Source organism: Engystomops pustulosus, chromosome 8, assembly GCF_040894005.1.
Source record: "Engystomops pustulosus chromosome 8, aEngPut4.maternal, whole genome shotgun sequence".
Classification (NCBI taxonomy): domain Eukaryota; kingdom Metazoa; phylum Chordata; class Amphibia; order Anura; family Leptodactylidae; genus Engystomops; species Engystomops pustulosus.
In genome coordinates this window covers 25738981-25756287 of record NC_092418.1, presented here as the reverse complement: position 1 = coordinate 25756287, position 17307 = coordinate 25738981, and the positions used below count along the sequence as shown (strand labels likewise).

Genomic DNA, 17307 nt, shown 5'->3' with positions numbered 1-17307 from the left:
TGCAGAGCAGAACTGTGCAGATTGTTTATATAGTCGGGACGGGGAGGAATAATTAGCGTTCTTTATAATTTTTTTCTTTCTCCCTGAAGTGGGATCTTTATTGTGTGACTACACTGGTCCCAGCTGACTTTGTGGAGGTGGCGATGTCCTGAGAGGTGGCTCCAGCAGCACCAGCACTGGAGGATAGCTCCCTACTCTCAGCACTAGGGATCGCCCGGAGTCCTGCACACAGAGCAGCACTGGAGCTGTCCAGCACATCTCTTCCTGAAATGCAGCCAGGAGCTTCCCCATCCAGCAGAGCCCTCTGGATCCTAACCAGGTACTTCATTTACTCTTCTGCCTATGACTATATGATGTATAGATTCCCATGCACACCTCCTATAAAACCCAGGCATTACATTACTGCTCATACAATGCATTGACTTGAATGCTTTTAACTGCTCCTCCTGTCTTGTGGCTCAGTCCATTTTGTCAATTGTATTTCTTGAGAGAGTCAGCAGCGGCTCTATATATAGCAAGTGATATTTAGCCACTAGGAGGGTTAATACAACTGTTGCAGTTTTTAGTATCTGCGCATTTTCATTGTCTGATGTGTGATCTTACATGCCTGGAGGCTGGAGAGAGCTCCTATACATTGTTCTGCAGAGCCGCGGCTGATCAGCTATCACTATGCCGCTGACCCGGTCTCGCCGCTCTATAGGGTTTTAGTTTTTATTTTGCACAGATTAAGCTGTTTGCTGATCAGTTTAGAAGTTGTCGAAAATGAGTAATGGCCTTGATTGCCGGAGGGTTCTCTGGAGGATGGAATCTGCCGCCTGCTGATCCTGAATACTAAGCTGAGCCTCATCTTTATTCACCCAAGTTTGGGAATAGGGATGATCAATTTGTATTAACTCCTGACATTGCTAGGTCAGGGCATCATAGGACGTTTAGTATTGGGGCATCATAGGACTTGTAGTATTGGGGCATCTTAGGACGTGTAGTATTGGGGCATCATAGGGCATGTAGTATTGGGGCATCATAGGAGGTGTAGTATTGGGACATCATAGGATGTGTAGTATTGGGGCATCAAAGGACGTGTAGTATTGGGACATCATAGGACTTGTAGTATTGGGGCATCATAGGACGTGTAGTATTGGGACATCATAGGACGTGTAGTATTGGGGCATCATAGGACGTGTAGTATTGGGACATCATAGGACTTGTAGTATTGGGGCATCATAGGACGTGTAGTATTGGGGCATCATAGGACGTGTAGTATTGGGGCATCATAGGACGTGTAGTATTGGGACATCATAGGACGTGTAGTATTGGGGCATCATAGGACGTGTAGTATTGGGGCATCATAGGACGTGTAGTATTGGGGCATCATAGGACGTGTAGTATTGGGGCATCATAGGACGTGTAGTATTGGGGCATCATAGGACGTGTAGTATTGGGGCATCATAGGAGATGTAGTATTGGGCCATCATAGGACGTGTAGTATTGGGGCATCATAGGACGTGTAGTATTGGGGCATCATAGGACGTGTAGTATTGGGGCATCATAGGACGTGTAGTATTGGGGCATCATAGGACGTGTAGTATTGGGGCATCATAGGACGTGTAGTATTGGAGCATCATAGGACGTGTAGTATTGGGGCATCATAGGACGTGTAGTATTGGGGCATCATAGGACGTGTAGTATTGGGGCATCATAGGACGTGTAGTATTGGGGCATCATAGGACGTGTAGTATTGGGGCATCATAGGACGTGTAGTATTGGGGCATCATAGGACGTGTAGTATTGGGGCATCATAGGACTTGTAGTATTGGGGCATCAAGAGACCTTGCAGCTACATAGTACAGATCACAAATATGGATTTGCATCATGGTGAGGTCAATTCATTATAGGATATGTAGTAATAGGGCACACTACATACATGAATTATTGGGACATTTTTAGCTATGTTAGCTACTATATTACTCTACTAGCTATTGCACTTATACAATGTTGCCAAATTCTATGTGCAAATGTATCACATCTCACTACTGTATCCTTATCAATAGTCTGTGGTTTGCCATAAGACAGCATGTATACTCACGTAACGATACAGCACTGCTACATTTGCCCATGAGTCACAGTTACTGCTGACCCACACACATGCAATGGCAATGGCATGGTGAGATGCCCACGCTTGGCATTACGTCTGGTATAGAGGGACTGATTTACTTGGCAATACTTTGCTGCAAACTGCTGATGTTACAAGGGGTTGTAAATGTGTAGTATAGTCTGACTAGCTCATGTCATGACTTATTTTACATATATTATACACCTTCTTATGCTCATACCCTATCATAAAGGACATATTTCTATGCACTTAGTAACCACTGGGTCTGGGGGGCTTTGGATGTAGTATCTTACCGCTCAATGTATGCAGAATATTATAGATGTAACAGTAGTATACAGTATATATGTTGTATATATGATACTTATATGGGTATATTTGATACTTCTGATCATAAGTCATCATTGAGATCGGCCAAGTTTTCTTAACACTCCCCTCCCATACATAATCTTGTTCTGTCCCTTTAATAAGTATACCCTGTAGACCCTGGCATGTCACTTTAATAAATTAAATGGAGCATGGCATTGTTGCTTTAACAAATATGCCCAATGAAGCGTCGCCACGCAGACTGTACGGGCTGCAAATTGAATGCAGTGTCACTTTAACAGATTTTATGGACAAGGTGCCATGTATTTACTCATTAAGGGTGAGATGAGCTGCAGGGGTCATGGTGGTGTCACGGCGGAAGGAGTCATAAGTACCGTCGCAGGGGTAATATTGCCACAAGCAATTTGTGAAAATGAGAAATTGTCGCGCTGATGATCTATTCTAGCGTTCTCCAACCTGTTGCAAAACACAAACTCCCAGCGTCGCCCGACAGCCGCAGATTATCAGTGCAATGAGAAAACATGAGGGAGGGGGGGGTCCAATGGTTTACACTATTGACAATTGTGATTTTTATTTATTTAATGCCTTTTGTCCCATAATGGATATTTATCTGTGTAGTAGAGTTGAGTTTGTCACATCATATATAAGACATGGTGGGACATCATTTTGGAGCAGCCGCAGGATGGATTTTAAGTTTGGTGAAATTATGTAGCCGTGACCCTAATATCTCTGTAGGGCGATGACATGGAAGAGTCGGTGATGTCAGATATGAGGTCACTAGGGATTCCCCTTAGCGCTAGGGAACCCCCTGATTGATTCATGGAGACTTTGGACAAAGCACTAAGATACGAGAACAACATGGCGACATGCCATAGATATTCATATAGTTATGTATACATGAATATACATTTTTATTAATTATATAATACAAATATTCTTAATATTTCAATTATTTTTATATAATATTATTTTTCCTTTCCACATATGTTTTGGACAATATAAGGGGTGTTCTACTCTATGAGCCAAAGAATAATCCCTATGCATCCACATATCATCATTTTATTCTATCCGTTATTCGTTTATCACAATCATAAGGGGCTCCCTTCCACTTAAAGCCAGACAGGGGACCATCCATAAACATTTTAAGGGAGTCCATTGCTATTAAACCCTATGTGACCAAGTTTCCTTATTTTAAGGGAATTTCTTTCTATGAATCCAAAAGGAAGACCCAATCCATTTATGCATTGCGATTTTAAGGGGGTCCTTTCCCATAGAAGTCCAAATGGAAGATGCTATATTACAGAGGTCTATGTGCCACGGAGAAGATCCTATCACCAAAGTATCAGCAGTTTAAAGGGTTTCATCACTCTATGCGCCAGAGGCACGACCCATCCATTTATGCATCACCATTTTAAGGGACACATTTAGCTCTATAAGCCTCTGAAAAGACCTCATCAATCCACATATGAGAATTTTATGGGATCCATACATTTTCTTGAAAAAAATAAAGTAGACCCTATCTATCCACAAAAGGTCTTTTCTTTATGAGCTAGAGAGGAGACCCTATCCACCCAGCAGGGGTCCCTATCCATTTACAAGTGGTCTTTGCTTTATGAGCTAGAGAGGAGACCCTATCCACCGAGCAGGGGGACCCTTTGCATCCATGAGTGGTCCTGGCTTTATGAGTCAGAGTTTAGACCCTATTGACCGAGCAGGGGGACCTTATCCATCCACAAGTGGTCTTTGCTTTATGAGCTAGAGAAGAGACCCTATCCACCCAGCAGGGGGACCCTACCCATCTACGAGTGGTCCTTGCTTTATGAGTCAGAGAGTACACACTATCCATCAAGAAAGGATTTCCACTCATGTGTCATTATTTTAAGTGTCCATGTGCCAAAAAGGAGACCCTATCAATCCATGTATAACCATTTTAAATGGCCGTAGTTCTATGAACCAGGCAGAAGACCTTATCCACATATCTATTGATTTTTTAAGGGGGCCCCCAAGTTGCATGAGGCTGAAGCAGAGGCCCTATTCACATATCACTATTAACACGATTAAATGTAATACTACATTCCCCCAGTAGTGGCCACTGTAGTGGGAACTTTCCCCACCACCATGGTATTTGCTGGGGAAGGGGATGGGGGGTTTAAGGAGCCATAAGTATCAGAATAATTGAGTTATTTACTATGAGGACCCTTTAAAATGTTGTTTATCCACTGTTATTATCACAGAGCAGAGCCCAAGCTCAATGACTTTCCCAGCTATTGCTTTGTTTGCAGGAATTATATTCATGGGACTAAGTGTGAGCCCGAAATAGCTCGTCTACAGATGGACCTTACTCTCTGGTGTAGAGACTTTTTGTTTCATTGACTTTTCTTGCAGTTTGGGTTGCGCAGTAGATGTCTGTATCATCCACTTGATGCATTGCAGCCTCAATTATAATGACAGATGCTGCCGGAGTTTCCATTCGAGTAACAGAATTAATGATAGGCGCGGGGAATGAAATCGCTTGCCAATCAGAAAGACCATTGTTTAGTGGCAAATTCACTTGCCAAAGCGTCTTGATTGCATTTTAATGAAGCGAAAATAATATCCCACATGTCCAGGGCAGCAGGACTCATCCCGACATAGAGGACAGGTTAATACCGGGAACACGCAGCATATGATTGTGTCGTCTCTACAGGAGGGAGTCCAACATGTGGCCAAAGATTAATGACCTGGCCTTCCTTGACCACTTGTCCTTGCTATCGCCGATTTGTCACGTTGATATCTGCTAATGAATCCGTCTTGGTTGCCATTGTCTGAGATAATTTGGACAATCTGTTGAGATTGGGAACGGGATTAGAATCCCTGATTTTCATTCGTGAGAATATCCCAGGATTCCTGTTTCTCTTCTTTCAGAAAAATGTCACGTCGAGCAGCTCACCACCTGCGCCATCTGAAATAGGGAAGTGATAATTATGCGGAGATACAAGGAACCTTCCACTGGATCTTTTCTTTGCTGAATATCAACCTGTAAAATTAGGTTCCTAGTATCATAGAGAAGAGTTTGTCATTCAGCACAACATATCATGATGGTTGGTCATGATGGTTGGTCAGGATGGTTGGTCAGGATGGTCACGATGGTTGGTCAGGATGGTCACGATGGTTGGTTAGAATGGTCACGATGGTTGGTTATGATGGTCAAGATGGTTGGTCATGATGGTCAAGATGGTTGGTCTTGATGGTTGGTTATGATGGTCATGATGGTTGGTCATGATGGTCAAGATGGTTGGTCAGGATGGTCATGATGGTTGGTCATGATGGTCACGATGGTTGGTCATGATGGTCACGATGGTTGGTCATGATGGTCACGATGGTTGGTCAGGATGGTCACGATGGTTGGTCAGGATGGTCACGATGGTTGGTCAGGATGGTCACGATGGTTGGTCAGGATGGTCACGATGGTTGGTCAGGATGGTCACGATGGTTGGTCATGATGGTCTTGATGGTTGGCAATGATGGTCATAATGGTCGGTCATGAGGGTAAAAGAAAATTGGGCAACCAGCCTCTTTCGAAGTCCAACCCAATACTAACCCACACATCTAAAAGCAAGACTTTGAGGTCTACAAAAAATCTGAAATCTGAAAAGTTTATTTTTATAGGTAGTAAAGGCACATCGGACTCAACTAGTTGAAGTAACGCTCCAGTCCCAGATGGTTCATTGAATAATACCTTGTGCAGGGCCTGAAGGGAGGAGCAGGACTCTAGGATCTAGTAAGGGAATGCAATGAAAATAAGTCCTGCTCCTCCTTTCATGCCTTACACAATGCATTATTCACTGAATTAGCTGTGACTGGAGTGTTCCTTTTAAACAAACATACATGTAGCATTTACTATAATGTATTATAATATACCGTACCTATGGTCCAAGCAAATTCATGAGGGTCTAGGGATCAGGGGGGGCTCAACAACGTGGGGACAGGCAGCCAGTTCTCAGCAGGTTGTGGGAAAAGAAAGCAGGATGCAGGAATTTATTTTATGTTTTAAATTGTATCAGCATCTATAGGATGCCAATATAGTTTAAAGGAAATCTTCCATCAGGGTGAAAGATTGTAATCCAATCACACTTACATGCAGGTGTGTGCCCCCTCTGGCAGGATCCACTTCGTCTTTAGCTACTTATGCCCTTGTTTTTATAAAAAAAAAAATGCATTAAAAATTATGCATTATCCTAAGGGGCTCCAGGCTTAACAGCTGTGGAGCCTCATTTGCATCATTTTTAAAGACTTTTTTTGTAGTAACAGGGGAATAAGCAGCTAAAAGAAGAGCAGATCCTGCCAGAGGGGGCACACACCAGTATGTCACTGTGCTGGGTTTACAATCCTTCATCCTGGTGGTAGATTTCCTTTAAATCTCTGTCAAAGAAGGGAACAATAGACTTCCTGCTCTGCCAATAGTAGATGAATTGTACTTTAGATATTAGACTTTGCTGGGGGCCTAAATCAGACTCTACCCCTGCTTACAAACAACATATTTATTAACTCTCTGTGCCTTCGAAGTAGGGTGTCAAAGATGCATTAGGGGGCGGGGGGGGGGGGGGTTCTACATCAGTGAGTTACTCTTCTCAAACACCATTCAACAATTAGGCAGCCCAAACTTGTGTGTTTCTGGTCGTATCTGGTAGCCTACATTGGAGGGGGCACCCCAGAATTTTTTCATTTTGCCCAAGTGCCACCACCAATCATTTCTATTGAAGGAACCCAAAATCACACACCCAGCTCTGCTACATCAGTGACAGTCCACGTACAGTATCACAGGCCACAATGTTAGGACCATCACACTGTTTTATGTTCCTCACTGTTACATTGTATCTTGTTGGTTATTGCTTTTACATCCATCCAATGATTATTGTTATCTATATTTATTATTCATGAATCGCCAATCGATATAATTACCTCGTCTCCCTTCGTTTCTAATAGTCACTTTAACAAGTGGGAAAATTCTTAATGGCAGTAATAGTATTTGTACAGTAAGGAGGGGGCCGGGGACTAATCCATCAGGAGAACAGCACAAGAGGGACTCGAGTGGTAAACGCTTTATTCCTGAGTGGAGGTCTATTTTTTTCGCATGTTTTCTGGCGATGCTTTACTCTATCGGTCGCTAGTATTCACATGTATATAGGACGGGATATAGGACAAACTTAGTTATGTTACCCTTGGGGCTATCACATAACACAGTCTCGCCTTTACTACATTATAATCATTAACAGCCCAGTCCGGTATTGTATAATATGTTAATGCGTTTAATTTATAATCACGCTTTATATTGGAGACTTTTATGTTACTATTTCTAGTATTAAAAGGTTTATGTAGTCAGGGATCCTCCTTATGGTTGATAAAAAGAAAATTGCATTGCATCATGTTCATTCTTTCTGTTCATAGGCAGGGCCACCAGCAGTGTGACTGTTTAGTGTGACTGTGTTCTGGGGGCCCTAAGGAGGAGAAGGGGCCCTTAGTCACAGAAAAACTTTCTCCCTTTCCAGGTGCAGGGAACTCATTGTGTACACACTGTGGATGATTATTCTGTGGGGGGGTCCACAAAATATTGCCAGTTAGGGGCCCCGAACTTCCTAGTGGTGGTCCTGTTCATAGGTGTCTGTCAGCAGCATATTACCTTCCTCAGAACATGCTTAACACTGTTAAACATGGATGTGTTACACTTAATTCATGTATTCATTTATTTTAATGTAGGTTCAGATTTAAGGGTTTGTCCAGCAATAAAATATTGATGCAGGAAGTGTGATGATGAGGACCTTGGAGTGGTAGTCCTGTGCAGTTTTCTCATAATCAATAACACCATGCTTTAAAGACGCAGATACTATTGAATTACAAATTCTTAGTATCAAGTGGACTACTCAAGCATCTACTCAAGCATCTGACCCACCCAACCTATCCTGAGGATAAATCATCAGTATCTGATTGACACCCCCCATGAATCAGCTGTCTAAGGAGCATGAGTGTATTCACTCCATTACCTTAAGACTTGTATATTGTATAGTGGCTATGTTTGGTATTGCAGATCAGTCCTATTCCCCTTTAGGGCCGGCTCCAGCAGTGGGCATACCTGGGCAAGTGTTGGGGCCCAGAGCTGCTGGGGGGGCTCACATAAGGCTGTATATAAGGAATCCATGGGGTGTGGGGGTGTATTTAATGAATCTATAGGTTGAGAGGGGGGCTTATACAAATAACCATGAGGGGGCTGTTTGGAATGATAAACTAGGGAATATTTTAGGGAACAGGAGACTGTTTTAGTTTCTGAATTTTTAATGCAGCCACATGAGTTCACTGCAATGGGGCCCATTGAGGTTCTTTTGCCGAGGGCCTACTGAAACCTGGAGCCGACATGGTCATCTGACTAATAAAAGTGACTTTACAGGCTGCGGAAACATACGCATCACTTACCAGAGCCTTTTGCGCAGCTTGTTAGTGGGGTGCCAGGTCTTGGACCCCCACCGATCAAATATTGATGATCAATAATCCTAAGCTTTAGTCTCTGAAAAAATGCCTATAAGATGTGCAGTAGTCTAGCTCAAAACCTGCAACCACCATTAAATTTCCCTGCATTCATTCTTGGCAGTGACAGGTCAGCGGCCGCCATCGTTACATGAGCTGACCAGTGAAAAATGAAAGCAGCCGCTCTGAGTGATCATCATAACACGCCTAGATATTCACCCAGCAATGATCCAAGGACATACACTGAAACATTAAATGTTATGTATGAGCCCATTAGGGCCTTAAGTAATGTGTAGACTCTGTGGCGGACTTGGTGGATTTATAGTAATTGCTTCATAAAGATCAATGTTTAGCTAGTAAATAATTGTATCAGTGTTTAAAGTGATGTGTTTGAGAGCAGCATTGGATAGAGCAGGAATCACCGAGCTCGGAAATATATAGTTTTCTATAATTTGATCCAGTATATTCATGCTAAATTTTCCAGGACTTGATAAGGAAGCCTATGAGTCCTGCTTCCCCCGCCCATACACAGTGATTGGTCAGACTGTTTTCCAATCACTGTGTGTGGGCGGGGGAAGCAGGACTCACATGCTTTCCTATTGAGACCTGGCAAATTTTACATCAAATTATAGAAAACTGAATATTTCCAAGCTCGGTGATTCCTAATACAGGGCACTTAACATAACACATTTAATATTACTTGAATTGAACTCAGCACCAGATATTTATAGAGATTATCCCCAACAGAACCGCCACTAGGAAGTTTTGGGCCCCTGACTGGAAAATTTTGTGGGCACAACACAGAATGAAAATCCGGCTCTGTGTGCACAGTGAGGAGGGTTTTCTGTGATTTGGGGCCCCTTCTCCTCCTCGGGCCTCCTGAACACAGTCACACTATACCCCTCCTGATGGCGGCCCTGATCCCCAATGGTTAAAGAATCTGTTCTTTTATCACTTTTAATCCAACCTCAATAAGATCTCTATTAGTATTTGGTTCAATTAATGATGTAAAAGCAATCTGCGCCCATTAGGATTTTTTTTTTTTTATTGGAACATTCAGCATCTGAGAACGTTTAGTGTATTTTCAATACTATAATAAGCGTTAAGTAATTTGGATTCTATTACCCATTTCTCTATGCGGAGATAAATCTTAAAATAAAATTTCCATATCTGTAAAGTCCCCCACGTATCATGGGCTATTTATCATTCTGGTGTCTTCTCGGTTTCTATAGTCGAGCGCAGATCCTTATCGGTAAATATCCTTATCTGGGAATGATTGTGTCCAATTTAAAGAAAATGTCAATGATTTTTTTTCTAGAATGCAGATGTCTGAATACATCCATATGTGCCATGGATGTGACTAATGTCTACAATGAGCTCTCGGAGAATCTGTCCTTATAACCCCCCCCCCCCCCATTCCCGAAACAAGATGCAGCCTTCAGAATACAAGTTATGCACGCTCACGTTTGCTCAATAGAACATACATTGACTACCAGCATGAAGTGCTCATAAGGGGTCCTGCCTTCCCAGCTCCAGGCCCTGTTCTGTGCCACTTCACCACTTCCCCCATCATAAAACAGGTCTTAAATCAGAATTTCAATTTCCAATATCAACAGGATTTCCCAGTCGGAGTGGTACAAGACAGAAAGCGGGTTGTGAAAAACCTGTCCTCTAAGACACCTATAAGGTGGTGTTGACACGTCCTCTCTGTAATGACGCTCTTAAGATCCACTTTTGGATGTTCTATTCGGCAGGGAGGCTAACCCCCCGGTCTGTCGGTTCCATGATCCTCGTTGCCTATTTGCTCTATTTTAATTATTTAGGAGATTGCAGAGGTGAATAAAGAGATCATTAATATAAATGGATTCCAGCGTTGCAGATGGGTTTCTATATAAATGGTCTCTAATAGGAGAGGAAGAGGAGCGAGCAGTTTGCAGATGTGAATGGTGACTTATTACGGGAGGTGACGACATGAGTAGATGAATTATATCTCTCGATGATTGGACCGAAGCCCCAAACACTCATGTCCTGGATGTGAGATGATATGGTTTTGGATCTGAGCCGGTTTTATGTTTTGCATTTAAGGTCTGTATGTCTGGAACTACAAGACCCCCATAGAACCCTATATAATATTAATTCTATATAATAGTCATTACGGGGGTTGGACATGATGTAGACTGAACGAAACAGTAAGGTAAAACCAAATTCACATTGTTATTGTGTGTTCTGTGCCTACAGGATCCATAACTGATAGCAAAGATTATCTGTCATGACCCCTATAATCCATTCAACTGGTCTCTTATGGTCCATTTGGGTTCCATCGGTATTTACTTATTGACTTGAACCCATTGACTTATAATGCATCCTTTAAGATACATGCCCCCTACTGGCTCATTATAGGTCCATCAGGAACCATGTCTCAGGACTGACTTATAATTTGAACTTAAAGATCTGTCATGGATCTGTCATGGTATAAAGTCCATCAAGATCTGCCTCTCTTTGTGATTTATACCAGGTCCACCAGGATCTACATGCATCTATGAACACATAATATAATGGATCCATTATGAGCTACATCCCACCAGGATATAGATCTGTATCAATGTCAATGGAGACAATTCTGGTCTTCTTTGATGTGATACAAAACCACCTTCCCAATGGAAAAACTGGCCCTTAATCCAATATGGCGGCTTACAAAATGTACATTCCAGACATAGCCTCAAACATAGACCCTCACACATTACTTACTGGGGCATCGAAGACGTCAATTTCGGAAATAAAAGGGAGTCCTGGGACATTTGACCCACCCTTCATAATGAACCCATCAGGGTTTAGCATCCACTATTTAAGGTTCATTATTCAAGCACAATAAGATATGTCTGGATTATTGGAGACACAAAGGGTTAACTCAATGTAGCAAAAACTTCTTTAGAGGTTCGGCAGACACCGGGCGTCTCCGGCAGCAGCAGGAGGTGCAGTGTAGGAGACGTAGCAGTGAAGCGTTGAGAATCCGAGGAGGAGGAGGAGGAGGCTGCTGATGTTGGCCCGGTCCGATGTGAGCATGTGGCGGTGCACAATCATTTATTCATTAGTTCACTCGTGATCGCCAAGGGCAGAGCAAACATCAAATACGTCCACGCCGGCACACATGCTAATGTAAATCATATTTCATAGCAATTTATGCATTCAATATCAAGTAAAGAAAGAAACAAGCCATACACCGATATGTCGTTTACAGGCCTGTGGTCCTGTGTATTCTCCTCCACGACCATGTGAGGTCTTCCTACTGCATAGGGGGCTCCACAGGTCGGGGGCTTCCTGGTCCACCACTAAAGCAGGGGATGGACTCAATTTAATACTTGACCCGTTTATTACATAGGTCATTGGTGCCATTCTAAGAGTTAAGGGGGTGTTCTCACTTCAGCTAATTAATATCCTTGTTTGTATGATGAAAAATGATACAATTTACCAATATACTTTCTGTATCAATTCCTCTTGCTTTTCTAGATCTCTGCTTGCTGTCCTGCTATAGAAAGCTTCATTGTATATTTTCAGTGGACATAAATCTGACCATGGTCACACAGGTGCACGGCTCGTTATAGTACACAGCTCTGATTACTCGCTATGATACCAATGAGCCGTGCACCTGTGTGACCATGGTCACACAGGTGCACAGCTGGTTATAGCACACAGCTCTGATTACTCTTTTTGATACTAACGAGCGGTGCACCTGTATGACCATGGTCACACAAATGCAAGGCTCGTTATATCGCACAGCTCTGATTACTCGATATGATACTAATGAGCCGTGCACCTGTGTGAACATGGTCAGATATCTGTACTGCACTGGAAGCAAACAATGAAGCTTCCTATATGATAACAGCAAGCAGAGATCTAGACTCCAAGGAATTGATACAGAAAATGTATTGGAAAATTGTATAATTTTTCATTACACAAACCATATCAGCTATCTGCTGTTATGTGCTGAAAGTGGACAGACCCTTTAAGGCAAAGGTCACATTATGTTTTTGCTATATGCTCAGCGTATAGGTCAGGAAATCTCTGGGTGTATACTCTGAGAGTATCCATAGACATGTACCGGAAGATAGAGTGTGCACACTATATACCATACACTGTAAAAAATGTAGGATGCAGCAAGTTTTGTTTTTCCATACTGCTCCCTCCTGCTGAGAAAGGCGCCTATGGGGGACGGATGCAACGTATTGCATCCATCCCTGGCCTCCGATAAATGTATACACCACTCAGCAGGAAGGAGCCCCATAGGACAGTGATATCACTGGGGGAACACCCTAAACACTAGCAGCAGCCAATCACCGGCTTCTGACTCTGTTCACTCCTCCCACCTCCAGTTGAGAGGGGAATAGGAACGACAATGCATCCCATTTTATGTGCATACACTGGGGTACATCCTAGACCTCGAATATAAGGACACATCGGGAATCCGCTAGGACGTAGGAGAGAGGTGGTGCGAATTAGTGATGGGTTGTTCGCCCATAAACTGTTCACCACGTCCCCTTTAACCTGATAAAATTGGGTTAAAAGTGGAATGGTGTGGGGTGACTAACTGGCCTGTGGCTCCCTATTATATACTTAATAGGGAGAGCCGGCTCTTCTTAGTGAGCAGAGCCTTATGAGCCAGCTCACTAAGAAGAGCCGGAATTCCCATGACTAGTGTGAATGCAGTCCAATAAAGACATAGTTATAATTCAGGATACTTCAAAACCACATATGTTTATTCTATATGGGACCCTGGGATCGACCCCGTCCCTTTAAGTAACTCAGATAATCATAAATAATTTTTTTTTTATACCTATTTTTGTTTATTTCTGCGCTTCGCCCGCCCATAGACCGCTATAAATGCTATTTCATTTTGTCTCCTGCAGAATATCCCCGAGCACATAATAAATGTCAGCCGCGCTGACACTCGCTCGCTGTTCCCGTTTTGGGTAGATTGTTGACGGAAAAGCCAAGAGAAGGTTGCATCTTGCAAAGGTTTTAATAAAAAATCATGATCTCTCTCGTTGGGAGAAATTGAGCCTCGCTGTTGACAGTTTGGATCTCCAGCCGGCAGATGACATCAATGAGAGTCATTAGATCTGGAAACCCCCCCTATTCCGTATCTCTTTATTTATAGAGGAATAAATCCCGCACTTTACAAAAGAGACAATGTCATATTTACCAAACCAATCAGTCCTATTGTCTTGTGCGGGGAGATGCGTCGCCATGATGAAGATCCAGCCCCCGCTTGGCTCTTGTTCAATTGTTAGACTGACAATAAATTGCAACATAATAAGTGCAGCACAAATAAATATCATATCATAGAGTATCCCTGTCGGAAGGATAGGCAAGGATGTGTTGTATCTTGTTGGCAAAGGTATGGAGACCTGACGACTGATGAAGGATCATAGAAATGTGTGTTAGGGTTATGAGAGTTTTCCACCGCTACTTAAAGTGAAATAAGGTACATTTTAAGATAAAAGTTCATTGTACGCCATTTATCTTCTGTTATTTACAATCTGCACACTCCTCCTGCTCTATAACATGCTGCCTGCAGAGAAGACACTATGTATATTCTGCTCAGCTCTTCCTGCTCTATAACATGCTGCCTGCAGATAGGACACTATGTACAATCTGCTCAGCTTCTCCTGCTCTATAACATGCTGCCTGCAGATAGGACACTATGTATAGTCTACCCAGCTCCTCCTGCTCTATAACATGCTGCCTGCAGATAGGACACTATTTATAATCTACTCAGCTACTCCTGCTCTATAACATGCTGCCTGCAGATAGGACACCATGTATAATCTACTCAGCTCCTCCTGCTCTATAACATGCTGCCTGTAGATAGGACACTATTTATAATCTACTCAGCTCCTCCTGCTCCATAACATGCTGCCTGCAGATAGGACACTATGTATAATCTACTCAGCTCCTCCTGCTCTATAACATGCTGCCTGCGGGTAGAACACTATGTAAAATCTGCTCAGCTCCTGATGCTCTATAACATGCTGCCTACAGAGACGACACTATGTACAATCAGCACAGCTCATCCTGCTCTATAACATGCTGCCTGCAGAGAAGACACTATGTATATTCTGCTCAGCTCTTCCTGCTCTATAACATGCTGCCTGCAAATAGGACACTATGTACAATCTGCTCAGCTCTTCCTGCTCTATAACATGCTGCCTGCAGATAGGACACTATGTATAGTCTACCCAGCTCCTCCTGCTCTATAACATGCTGCCTGCAGATAGGACACTATTTGTAATCTACTCAGCTACTCCTGCTCTATATCATGCTGCCTGCAGATAGGACACTATGTATAATCTACTCAGCTCCTCCTGCTCTATAACATGCTGCCTGCAGATAGGACACTATATATAATCTACTCAGCTCCTCCTGCTCTATAACATGCTGCCTGCAGATAGGACACTATTTATAATCTACTCAGCTCCTCCTGCTCTATAACATGCTGCCCGCAAAGAAGACACTATTTATAATCTACTCAGCTCCTCCTGCTCTATAACATGCTGCCTGTGGGTAGAACACTATGTAAAATCTGCTCAGCTCCTGATGCTCTATAACATGCTGCCTACAGACACGACAATATGTACAATCAGCACAGCTCATCCTGCTCTATAACATGCTGTCTGCAGATAGGACACTATGTATAATCTTCTTAGCTCCTCCTGCTCTATAACATGCTGTCTGCAGATAGGACACTATGTACAATCTGCTCAGCTTCTCCTGCTCTATAACATGCTGCCTGCAGATAGAACACTATGTACAGTCTTCTCAGCTCCTCCTGCTCTATAACATGCTGCCTGCAGATAGGACACTATGTATAATCTACTCAGCTCCTCCTGCTCTATAACATGCTGCCTGCAGATAGGACACTATTTATAATCTACTCAGCTCCTCCTGCTCCTCTGTCACAAAGAGGACACTATTTATAATCTACTCAGCTCCTCCTGCTCTATAACATGCTGCCTGTAGATAGGACACTATGTACAATCTGCTGAGCTCCTCCAGCTCTATAACATTCTGCCTGCAGATAGAACACTATGTACAATCTGCTTCCCTCCTCCTGCTCTATAACATGCTGCCTGTAGATAGGACACTATGTACAATCTGCTGAGCTCCTCCTGCTCTATAACATTCTGCCTGCAGATAGAACACTACATTAATGAGTGATTACAGAACTTCTCCTTCCAGCAGTCAGACCATATCTCTGATCCTGTGGGAAGAGTATAGTCTATGTATTAGGGATAGAATATATTGCTCCTAGTGGTAGCTAAACTACGCCCCAGCATATGGTTCTTCTCTACGACGCAATAATCCCGAGATTCAGGATTATATTGCTTCTCCTAGAGGATTCTTAAGTAATGCAACACTAGAATTGCAAACATTTTGGATGACCTAAGTCTTAATAGGTAGAGACTTCTACAGGCGCCATATGACAGGTTTATACAGCCATGTGCATGAGCCCTTAGTCCTCCAGCCTTTCTATCTACAAAGATTTTTCCATCTCATGGGTTAAGAGATCCATGGAACAAATCTTTGATGAGAGAGAATGAAACTGACTTCATTGCAGCAAAGCAATCAGTGCTATTGTTTTCCTCCATACAGCCCTTCAATGCCAAATTAACATGTGCCTCGGCAACTATAGCTTACAGTACACACGCATATACATTGACTATGGTTGTCATGGAAAACTCATTGTACTTTCCCCAGCCTTTATGTCTTTAAGACATCTTCAGGATGTATGGAGCCTATAAATGAAGACGTTGGATAGTCATTACAATAATAATTGTGTGGCAAGGGCTGAATACGAACAAAAGATAGACCAGTCAGAAACCGGGAAGGGGAAGGATTGTCTCGGTAGATATGGATAAGGAACATATAACAGGGTTGTGTGTAGTGCACTCTTCAGATTTATGGTCATATCATAGATGTTAGGGTTCAATATTCTAGAAATTTAGTGTATGGATGCACTTTCCAGCTACACATTGGAAGCCCCACTCACCCTTGTTGGCCATTGGTTGACCAGTGTTTAAGACAAAGCAATAATTGTACCTTCAACATTGTGTAAATGGACCAAATGAAAGGTTTCTAAGATGTTCTTGTTGAGTTCGATGCAGGAAAATGAGCATGGATAAAGGTTTCACAAAGACCAAAGTGTGATGGCTTCATAACTTTGCCAAAGGATCTCCAAGATCATAGGGTTTTTAGGTTTGTTCCATGTTTGCTGTGGTTATTACTTACCAAGGGCAACTGGCAAACCAGCAACAGGTACCAGATCACATAGGACATCACGTCTTGCTATGTTTGGTCGGAGAACCCAAGCTGACCCC

General features: G+C 42.8%; 1 protein-coding gene across 5 annotated transcripts in view; it reads left to right on the top strand.

Moving 5' to 3' along the window:
* The window catches only part of ELFN1 (extracellular leucine rich repeat and fibronectin type III domain containing 1), a 363238-nt gene that overhangs the window by 18718 nt on the left and 327213 nt on the right, over positions 1 to 17307 (top strand). For 4 of the 5 annotated variants that reach the window (XM_072120367.1, XM_072120370.1, XM_072120366.1 and 1 more), the window contains exon 2: positions 90 to 319. The exons of the other annotated variant lie outside the window; for it this stretch is intronic. The gene's annotated coding sequence lies outside the window, so the exon portion shown is untranslated. The remainder of the gene's footprint in view (positions 1 to 89; positions 320 to 17307) is intronic. 5 annotated transcript variants of the gene reach the window in all.